Below are 10,822 nucleotides of genomic sequence, written 5' to 3'. Positions count from 1 at the left end.
ACGTGAAATATTAATTTCACAAATGATATTAATATTATTTAATACCTCAGATATTTTCGATGAATTCCGTGCAAAAAAATTTCAGCGATCTGTGAATTAATGAGGAATTTTATAATTAATATTTGCTGTAGACTAAAACTATTGCGAAAGTTTTTCATGCAGCTTTTATTTTTAAGCATAATGCTTGTTAATTACATAGTTGGAAATATGTTCCCGGACGCTTAAATAGAATTCCAATACCAGGAGCCGAGTTTTAGATTTACCGAGATTACATGTACGATATATTGCTACCACGAATCAAAACTTTGCCGTTACAGCTATAAACTCCATGTCGAACATGTTCAGTAAAATTGGAAGTATGAGGAAAAATGTCAATAATCGATACGTTCAATCGGTCTTTATCTTTCGCATCATCGCACGTCGACGTATACATCATTCGTTTAATTTAAAAATAGTTGATACAATCTCATAACACATATCAGTTATTTCCCTTTTGACGATCTTTCAATTAATTACGGCGCCATTCTTCTTATCGAAAATCCATTTCTAAGGAATTTAATTCCTTCTAAGAGATACAATAGTCTATTTGTTATCGTTTCTATATATATATATATATATATATATTTGCAGCTTTTTTGATCGTTTATTTTCAGTTAAGCGAATTGCTTTTTATTAGAAATCTTTTCGAAACTTCAGGCAGAAAAGTAGTATAAAACAAGGTTAAATCGCTATTATTTTAAATAGATAATTATTCCTGAAAATATACTTACATTAAAAAATCAAGAAAATAAAATTGTGCGTTGCGTTAATTTGCTAAACGTGCTAGTTTAACACTTTGAAATTTTATCCCTGCTGCAAATATCTCGTTAGTTGTCATATTTTGTGCGAAACTGTTTAGACGCTTTACACGGAAATTTTATATTAAATATTAAAAAATTCTTTTGATATTTTCGGATCAAAGTCCTGCCACATATGTGACCGATTTCTGTCGCGGCCTACTCTATCGAGAGTTGAAAGTTCGAGCGCCTTTTTTCATGGGAACGTTGCCAAGGAGCGACAAGAAACAGCAGCCCCCGACTTTGCGAAAAACCTGCTGCTTCCTCGGCCATATTCGTCAAGGACTATCGTATCTTATTGACAGCGCTGCTTCTTTTACCACCGATTACTGTCTATAGGAATAACTCAGCGATTTTTTTCACTAACCTAAGGCCGATCTTGTCGGACTGGACATTCAGCTAGTTTTATGAAACTGTGGAGTATTCGATATATCGAGACTGAAATTTTACTGTGCAGGTACACGTTCGATACGAAATAAAATATAAGACGGAAAACCGACCGAATATTCCTGTGAATAAGTCATATCGTTTAAAGGATTTTTTTTAAAGAATATATCAAATCGAATATGTAAACATTGTAAAGGAACGGAATACATTTTGGTAGACTTATACGAAATGTTATTTATTTTGCAAATTTGCAGTCTTTTTTCGTAAAAAAAAGGTAAAACATGAATATTTTAGGGCGTCAAGATAAAATTGTTGATTTTGTTCACGTCTGATCCGGTATAATGACTTTTTTATTATTGGTTTCTTTTAGAAAAGTAGTCTACATTTTTTACCTGCTGTAACAATAGTGTGATACCTCACGTATATAGTGTATCGCACAGGAATCATGTACTTGCTTTTTGTGATTACATTACTCGTCACTATTACACGGTGATAATCTAAACGCAGAAGAAAAGGTACGACTGCACTTAGAACTTCCGTTAAAAATTTCCGATCGGTATCGGGCAACTTTGTAACTCGCATAAGGAGCGCGTTCGATACGGAACTTCCATTCGACCGTGTACCTGCGCAAAGACTATAACAAACGCGTCGCGCTATCGGCAAGTTATTCCTGGCTTTCGGAAGCTGCTGAAGTCAGGCTTGCCCAGTGAACTCTATACATACTGGAATGAGTGATCTATTGTTCTGGCTGTTGCCGAGAGAGAGGTGCGTTTGGGTGAATCCTTGTCTCCTTCTAGTACTACCTGATTGGATAGTCGCATATAAATGACGAGAAGAAGGGCGTCATTTATGTGCGATTATCCAATCAGGTAGTACTAGAAGGAGACAAGGATTCACCCAACGCACCTCTCTCTCGGCTACAGCCAGAACTATAGATCACTCATTCCAGTATGTATAGAGTTCACTGGGCTTGCCTGAGAACGCCGGTCATAATAATTAACTTAACGTCTTGCAGCATCGAACACGACATATTATACATACATAGAGGGAAGTCATCTATTAAGAGATAGGACTCTAATATGAGATAGCAGGTTTTCAACGTCTAAAGTCAATTACAAATCTTTTCTCGCAACGATTACGCGATCGAACAATCAGTTTTCCATTAAACAGATTGCACTCCGAGGGCAATAAATTCATGGTGGAACCAACAGATGATGCCAATGTAACGTACGTGTAAATTTAACATAAATTTAAACTGTGGAATCTAAAATAAATCTGAAGTTAAAATTATCGAACTCCTACAATGTGAAAGACATACCAATGATATTGATCAAGTGTTAAACTTAATACAGTGAATAGTCACTGATTTACTACTGCAATTTTCAGTAGTATACTTATAACTGCAAATCAGGGGTGACGCGGAGCTCTGTGCTAACACGAGTGATTAGTAATGGTAGGGTCCTCGGTTCGATCCCCCGGCCTTCGTCCCGCATATTTTCTCGTTAAGGGAAATTTCAAAAACTCAACGCTTGAAGGAGTTTAAGCGCCTACACAGGTGAAAAATTTATGTTAAATTTAACAGATATCACATGTCCCAAACGATCCACACAAATTTTTGTGTTAATTTAACATAATATGGATATGTTAAATGATCTCACACTAATACTCTGTTAATATTTTAATACAATATAAATGCAAATCTCAAAATAATTTGAAATAAATTTTGTGTAACATTAACATATTTTTAATGACAAAATAAATTTTTAAAAATGTAATGTTCACATTTTACAGATGTAACAAGTCGAATGACGGTTCGAAATCACTCTCACTTATGTTATATAGAATAAAATCAATTTTATTCTGTAAATTTTAACATATAAATCTTGTTACTAATAATATAGAATGTATTGTGTAAGATTAAAAAATAAGTTCACGTTGTGTTGTTTTAACATTGCTTTTCAGTTATTTTAATAATTTTACATTTGAGGTCAATTAACACAAGAGCAATATGTTAAATTAGCACATAAATGTGTTAAACATTTCACACTAAAATTTTAACCGGCATTTTCTTAAACAAGAAAACACAAATTTTCCAACTGTGTAGTATTGGATTCAGTGTTTAATCAAGATGAAGCATGAATTTCACGGAATCTTTAGAGATATCACGCTGATATATCCTAACGGTTGAAAGGCGATCCCACAAGAGGGTAAACTTAAAAAAAAAGACAACTGCAACTCAGTGACTGTTCACTGTGTCCAGTGATAATTCGCCGATTGATTTTTAGAGAGTATCTCATAATAGGGGACATTGCTGTATTAAATTTAATATTGAGGATTTTTATGAAGAAAATATAAACGGATACACATTTCAACGTTGAATTTGATAAAAAAAAACGTGCGTCAAGACAAGCCTCTGTCTTTCGATACTGCAGATAACGAACGGAGTTGACTTTACATAGCCATTCGTTATTCATCGCGCTCTAAATATTTAGATCATATTAGAGCCGCGATCTTGCAGCAAATTGTAACATAAATCACCTTATTATAACGGCAATATTGGCAAGTCTAGCGACGCGACCCCCGTATTTTCCCTTCCCGTGACATTCTGCACATAGAAGCCGGCCGTTTTCTCGGCCTCCCGATCCGATAAACAATTAATAAACATAAATTCTCTCGAAATCGCCGATAGGACGGCACCGGCGCGGCGCATGCTCGCCCGCCCACTCGCGCCGCATAAAATCGTTATAAATTCTTTTTTACGAGGCAGAGTACATAAAATTGCGCCGAGTCCCTTGCGATTTATGTCCCGCCGCCTGGCGTCGTCCTCTGTTTGCGCGACGCCTCGCTCGCGAAAGGGCTCGCCGAGTATACGGTCTCCCTTTCTTTCTCTATTTCCAGCCCTTAAAAGCCGATCGTTAAAATACTGCGAGGGTGTCGTAAATCGCCGATCGTTACGGAATCCTGTGCGGCGCAGCGCCTCGACGTGAAGGGAAGGAAGGCTTCAATTACCGGCGATGCGGTCGCAACAGGCCGTCCTCTCGTTCGCGCTACGGCCAATCTTCCAGAGTAATAAGAGTAAACGCGTCCGAGACGTAAAGGTCGGGAGAACGGAGAGGCAGGCCGATCTCTCGGAGCATCGGCTGATCACATCAACGATCGCTTTACGGCGGCGTTCTTTAAGAACGTAAATATCCCTTAAGGAGGATTATGCAGACACGTGCGAAATTGCAAAGATAAAGTTTCGTCGAAGGGAACTGCAAATGGAAAATACACATGCGCGTGCTGTTGGTTGTTCGCTGAAAAACACGCTTCCTTTTTTAATTTAACAAAAACTTCATCCCGTGTCCGCGTACACGTATATATTGCGAGAGCAGTATATTCCATGGATTCCAGAAGCTTTTTTCGCTATCGTCCTCTCTTCTTCCCGAACACATACAATACATATATTTACACGCTCCGTATTCATTTTTTTTTCCTCCCCCGTTAGAATTCTCTACGGAAAGCGGGGGATAAAGCGCACGTTCGCACTATCGATGCCTCGCAACGTTTGTTTTACGGCGATTTCTCTCGTATTTGCACTTGCGGATTTTAGGGTCGCCGTGTACGGCTGAAAATCCGCGGCTCTGATTTCGACTTGGAAAAGTCCGGCGCGTATGACCGCCGGAGATAACCACCGGCGACCATCGGACGGACACGAATATGCCGGGCCCGCGCGCACACACACGGCTCCCCGCCGTGACAATGGCGGCAGTCGATCGAGCAATTCGGTGCAACGGGCAACGTCGATGATGACAGTGACGACGGTGACAATGGCGGTGACGGCCGTCGCCGTCGTCGTCGTCGTTGCCCGCGCGCCATTGCGCGATAAATGCATTCTGGCGAGCGCGGCAGAATTGATGCCGGCCGGGAAATGCGGCCGGCGAGAGGCGACAATTGCGAATAAGCAGCCGCGATTTGCCGGGGGTTTTTTTCTCTCTCTCTCTCTCTCTCTTTTTTTTCGTTCCGAAGTTACGACCCGACTGACATCGACGAGATCAAGGGCCCCCGTTATCACAGGAATTCCGGCGGGGAACGACGTAAATTTGGCGATGTAATTCGACGGCGCGTATACCTCGGGCAGGTATGCCCGACCGTAGCCGTGCGCGCGCGTTTCCCCCGCAATAATTTGATACGCGAAATTTGCGCGGCACGGGAAATTCCGATGGACGGCAAAGACGGCCGTGCTCCTCGGCGTGTGTACACGCGTGCACACGTATATGCGCGAGAGAGCGCGCGCGCGTGTGCGGTGACGGGACGACAACGAATGCCATCGGCAATGAAACCCTGCCGCATTGACGCAACGGCGCGACAAACGACCGTTGCACGGGATTAATTTAATAATAGTTAGATAATACGGCTTAGATCGTAGTACTACGCTCGCTCCCCTTTACGGAAAAGTAACGAGATAATTAGCAGGAAAGCACTGTACGTCAGTAATTTATACAGTAATTACTGTATTATTATTATGTATTACTATTGTACTGTATTATTATTATTCTTTACGTGGTACTGCGCCATGTCTTTGGTCCAAATCCAGCGGCGTATGTGTGGGTACACGGAGAGAATTTTCTTTTAAAATTTATCCTGAAAAGTATATGTGACTTAGAAATTTTACCATACATTTCACTAGTAATTATACTTAGTATACATTTTACTAATAAAATGTGTGGTAAAATTTCACACAACTGTCATAAAATTCTTCAAAATGTTGCGCGTATGTTGCCCCGCGGTTACATAATTTTCTTGATAAATTTTGAGAGAAAATTCTCACCGTGCAGGGCGAAGTGGCCAAATCAATAAAAGCTTTAATTTAGTTTATTGAATATAGCGCGCTTCTGGTTTCGAGGAAATATGGCGGACCCAGTCAAAACGAGGACCTACTTTAGTCAATTTCCGCCTAGAGTATCTCTAGGCTCGACGCAAAACGAAACAAATACTAGTTAAACTTCGGCGTAGATCGCGATAACGGCGCTATATCAGCTTCGCCTCTGATCACGGATCGGCCGCCATCGCGACGGCCGCCGCCGCCGCCGCCGCTGCCGCTGCCGCCGCGCGTTTCGTGCCTTTATTGCCGTTTTTATTCCGACTGCAATTCAGGCACTATCGATCGTCGCCACTGCGAAATCCATAAGCCGACCGCGCGGTTTATCGCACCTTCTACTAACCCCTCATCCTCCCCCCTTGCCTCGTTCAACCACCCCGTCGCGGCTGGCGTTTTGCGATCGGCGATTAACACCCCGCGCTATCGACGCCGCGACGACATCCGCCCCCGTTCCGGCATCGCGCGCCCGATAAGTCGCGGAGGGGCTGTTTTGTCTTCCTTTTTTCCTCCCTTTCTTTCGCCCTTTCGCTGCTTTCGCCAGATGACCGTTTCGTCACGAGACTTTTTACGCGGAAATTGAAGTCGAGTGACGGGCGAAAGTGCGGCACCGCGAGGCTGATGATGTTTTAAAGGGGGGAGGGGGGGGAGAGACTTGCAGATTAGATTCACAATCACGAGATGGTGTGACTTATGACTGATTTCCGTTTCAATCTGTCTTGAAACGGACGGCATTAAGGCTCCGATGGTGTTTTAAGTGAAATTTTCGAGATTTCAACAACGCGGCGCGACAAAGGGGCCCGAAACGAGCAAAAACGCTCGATTTACCATATAGCGAATTCAATTCGCTTGCACCAGTGCGCGCCGAGTGTATATCAGGGCTTGTTTACGGTCAATTCTTATATTTAAGGATCGTCTTAAATACCTCTTGAAATACTGAGAGCGCGCACTAATGCGAGCAATCGAATTCGCTATTGGAAAAGCGCGACTGCTCCAACGGGAAGGACGTTGAGCTCTAAAAATGGCGATGGATAATTATTACCATGGCGCGGCCGTTAATGCGGCGCTTCAAATAAATCGCCATATATGCGTAAAAATGACGCGGACAATTTGTTGGCGAGATTATTAAGTTTTTGTACGTTGCGCGACGTTTTTCCATACGCTTACGCCTGCAATCAACTTTTTAGGCGCATGCATCGCGCGCATTATCACATTGCAACGAGATGCATAATTAAACGCGGAAACGCGCGAGGCGAAGCGCCGTGATTTATGTTGACCGCAGTTTTGCGCGCAGCCGCGAAACACGCGCGCAAGAAATCAGCGGCGCATTAAAGTGCGTAACTGCAAATAGCGGCGATTTTTCAAATATCGGCAGCGGTCAACGAGGCTCTCCGTTGAAAATTTAATATCGGGGGGGGGGGGGCATTTTTGCGAATGCGCGCGTGCACACGTCGAAATATAGAGACCAGAGGCGATGTATTTTTTATAAGCATTTTTTTGCCCCCGCCCGCGCGCACGATATTTGCATTATTCCCGGGAAAGATTGCGGGCTCCGCTTTTTCTAGCGACGACAAATTATAATAATGCGCGCCGCGCCGTATACATATGTATAGTCATCGTAACGCATTCCTCGTTATTATGATAAAAGCTTTCGCCACTCGCTCTATCGATTTTTACCTCTAATTATCCGCTTAATTACGCGGGAACAATCTGAAATACAATTTAATACTAATGAGAATTTTCTTCCCTTTTCTTTCTCGCCGGCAATCCGCGCCCGCGCGTAATTACGTATATACTTTACATATTTTTATGCCGGACTTAAATCCCCGGGTCTGCAAAATTTTTCGCACGCCGTTATTAAACGGTCTGCGGGGGAACAAACGCGATCGCTATCATTGAGGTAAAGTTGTATGAGTTAAGTTTGGTTAAATTTAGTTAGCCGGGACACAGTCTGATCGATGAAACGTCGGGTGTAAATAGGTAGGTAGGAGATGTAAACATCCGAATACTTTAATGAAATTACAAACTTGCTCACTCGTCCGTTTGCCCGCTTGCTTTATTCCGCGCCACTCGGCCCGCATTTTAATAGCGGCATTTATTTCTACGTGACTCCTACAATTGATTCATATATAAATCCGAGGGGTAAACCGCCGAGGGGTTGCACTGTGGCGCACAGGTTTGCTGCATTATTGGGCATCACTAGGCATTTTGTGGGCATTAGTTTGAACATTAGGCCTTGCTGGGGCATTATAAAGATAAAACAAGATACAATAAGATGAAACCAGATAAATAAGATGAAATAAGCCAAGGGGAATTTTTTTTTACATCGACCAAACTGTCAAAATTGATGTTTGTTTCAGTCATGACGTTTTGACCCCTTTATCGGGTCCTTTTTAAGTACAATCTAAAGTTAACTGAACGTTGACTGAATGTTTCGGCATAAATTAAAATGTTCAGTCAACTTTAGATTGTACTTGAAAGGGACCCGATAAAGGGGTCGAAACGTCGTGACTAAAATAAACATCAATTTTGCCAGTTTGGCCCATTTTTTAAAAAAACTTTCTTTGGTTGATTACCACTGGCGACGAAAAGCTACTCCAAAAAGATAAAATATGAATAAAGTAATGCCCACTGGGCATTAGCGGGCAGTGGTGTACATGATTTTGGTTAGTGGTTTACCCCTCGTATAAATCGGTATCGTGATTTAAAACTTTCTAACAATAAATTGACGGAAACGCGGGAAAATCACATCGATTCCAATTGTGCAGAAGGTAAGGTTTTAAATAGATAACTGGAGCGTCGCTATTTTAAAGGGTCAACGATATATCTCCGATATATCGTTTGATGGAGACACTACGAGATCGCACGGCGAATGACGTTCGGAGAATAGATTTTATAAAAGGAGTTCTTAATATAAACATACGATTAATTTAGGTTACCTGGACAAACTGTCGCGGGTGATAAATATAAGTCTATCACCTAACATGTTAAAACTAAGAAAGAGCTCGTGAACGTCAAATTGTTACGATCTGACGCTAAACAGCATTAGATCGTACCGCAAGTAGAAGATTTAGTATCGACAATAAGATTAGCAGCTATTTAAAATACTTTTACGTAATTCGTCATAGAAAACATCTAAATTAGAAATGAGAATTTACTCCTGAGAGCTCTCATAAAATTTTCAATTGTTACGTTGCGTAATTGGATAATGAAACAAATTTAAAGTAATGAATATAAAATCCCTGCTAAAATTAATCGTTTTACCGTTTCCATTTATGCAGACTGGCGAGAGTCTACGTCACAGTAGACGGCGTTAAACTGCACTCGACGATCGTGATCAGTTATTTGTGTTCAATTTGAAAAAAAAAACTTCTCGCGAAATCTTTCCGTACATTCTCGCGCTTCGTGAATCGCGATAACCGAAGCAACTTTTCGACGTTCCTCGCCGAGCTTTTATTGGCATATTCGCCTAACATTATGCCAAACGTTTTACGAATGTTTCTATTTTATTGGCCCGCCGCGCCGCACGAACGGCCAGATATTCAGCGGCTGTTCCTACGTATTTGGCATCACCTATACCGTTTTCTTTTCTCCCTTCCTTCCTCTCCTTCCCGCGTCTCATTGCGACAAGAAAAATGCAAGCGAAATTTCCCGGCGAGAGAGTTGCCCAACGCTTTGTTATCGAAAGTGGCCAATACAAAATATAATCGTTCCTATATTAACTCTCATAAAACCGATTGCTCGTTAGAACTCCAGGCAATTTGTATAATTACCTTTATCCGTGTGATTTCAACGAACAGTTGCGGTTTATTTATTTTCGGCGATGAACCACGCGTGTTCCCGTTCAAACTGCCACGGAGCTGCCGTGCGCGCGGGCTTGACAGTAACAGCATTTGACACGCCACGTCGCTTTATTAAGTTTCGCGTTTTAAACGAACGACAGCGGGGAATTACGCGCGCGATTTGTCTTTTCGTTCCCTGGCACGACCGTCTGTGTAAATTGGCCCGTGCTTCAGCTGCACGTCCAGCTGGTAACTGTCGATCGAACAACAGCGGCAGGGATTAGGCAGAAAATTTTATACCTTGACGGCCGGTGAGATATTTTCGCTGATTTTTTTTTCGATGGAAAGCGAAGTTATTACTTAAGAAACGTTAAAGGACTCGAAAGAGGAAATTCGTTATTTTTTATACACAACGGTCTGAAAACTCATCTTAAAACATTCCAGGAATTATTTGAAACGTTTAAGGACTCGAAAAGGGAATTTCGTTATTTTCTATGCACGGCGGTCTGAAAATAATCTTGAAACATTTCAGGAATTATTTGAAATGCTTAAGGACTCGAAAGAAGAATTTCGTTATTTTCTGTACATAGCGGTCTGAAAACAATCTTAAAGCATTTCAGGAATTATTTGAAACGTTTAAGGACTCGAAGGAATTTCTTTATTTTCTAGACATGGCGGTCTGAAAACAATGTTAAAACATTTCAGGAATCATTTGAAACGCTTTAAGGACTCGAAAGAGGAATTTCGTTATTTACTATACAGGACGGTCTTAAAACAATCTCAAACCTTTTCAGGAATTATTTTTCAACGTAGCCCGTTCTATCGGAGAACGACACCTTAGCCTTTCACGTCAGCTCTGCTCACAGCTTCTGCTGCGATTCCCTGCTATACGTTTGCGATATGATTTACAAATTTGCATTTGCTTGGGAAAGATTTACTAAATCGCCGCGGTGCACGGT

General features: G+C 41.7%; 1 protein-coding gene across 1 annotated transcript in view; it reads left to right on the top strand.

Annotated features, from left to right (window-relative positions):
* Positions 1-10,822, top strand: part of LOC105568493 (transmembrane and TPR repeat-containing protein CG4341) — a 255,869-nt gene that overhangs the window by 196,958 nt on the left and 48,089 nt on the right. The window lies entirely within an intron of this gene.

Source organism: Vollenhovia emeryi, unplaced genomic scaffold (assembly GCF_000949405.1).
Source record: "Vollenhovia emeryi isolate VEMERY1.0 unplaced genomic scaffold, V.emery_V1.0 DF939129.1, whole genome shotgun sequence".
Lineage (NCBI taxonomy): Eukaryota > Metazoa > Arthropoda > Insecta > Hymenoptera > Formicidae > Vollenhovia > Vollenhovia emeryi.
The sequence above is the reverse complement of the archived record's forward strand: the minus strand, read 5'-3'. Positions and strand labels throughout refer to the sequence as shown.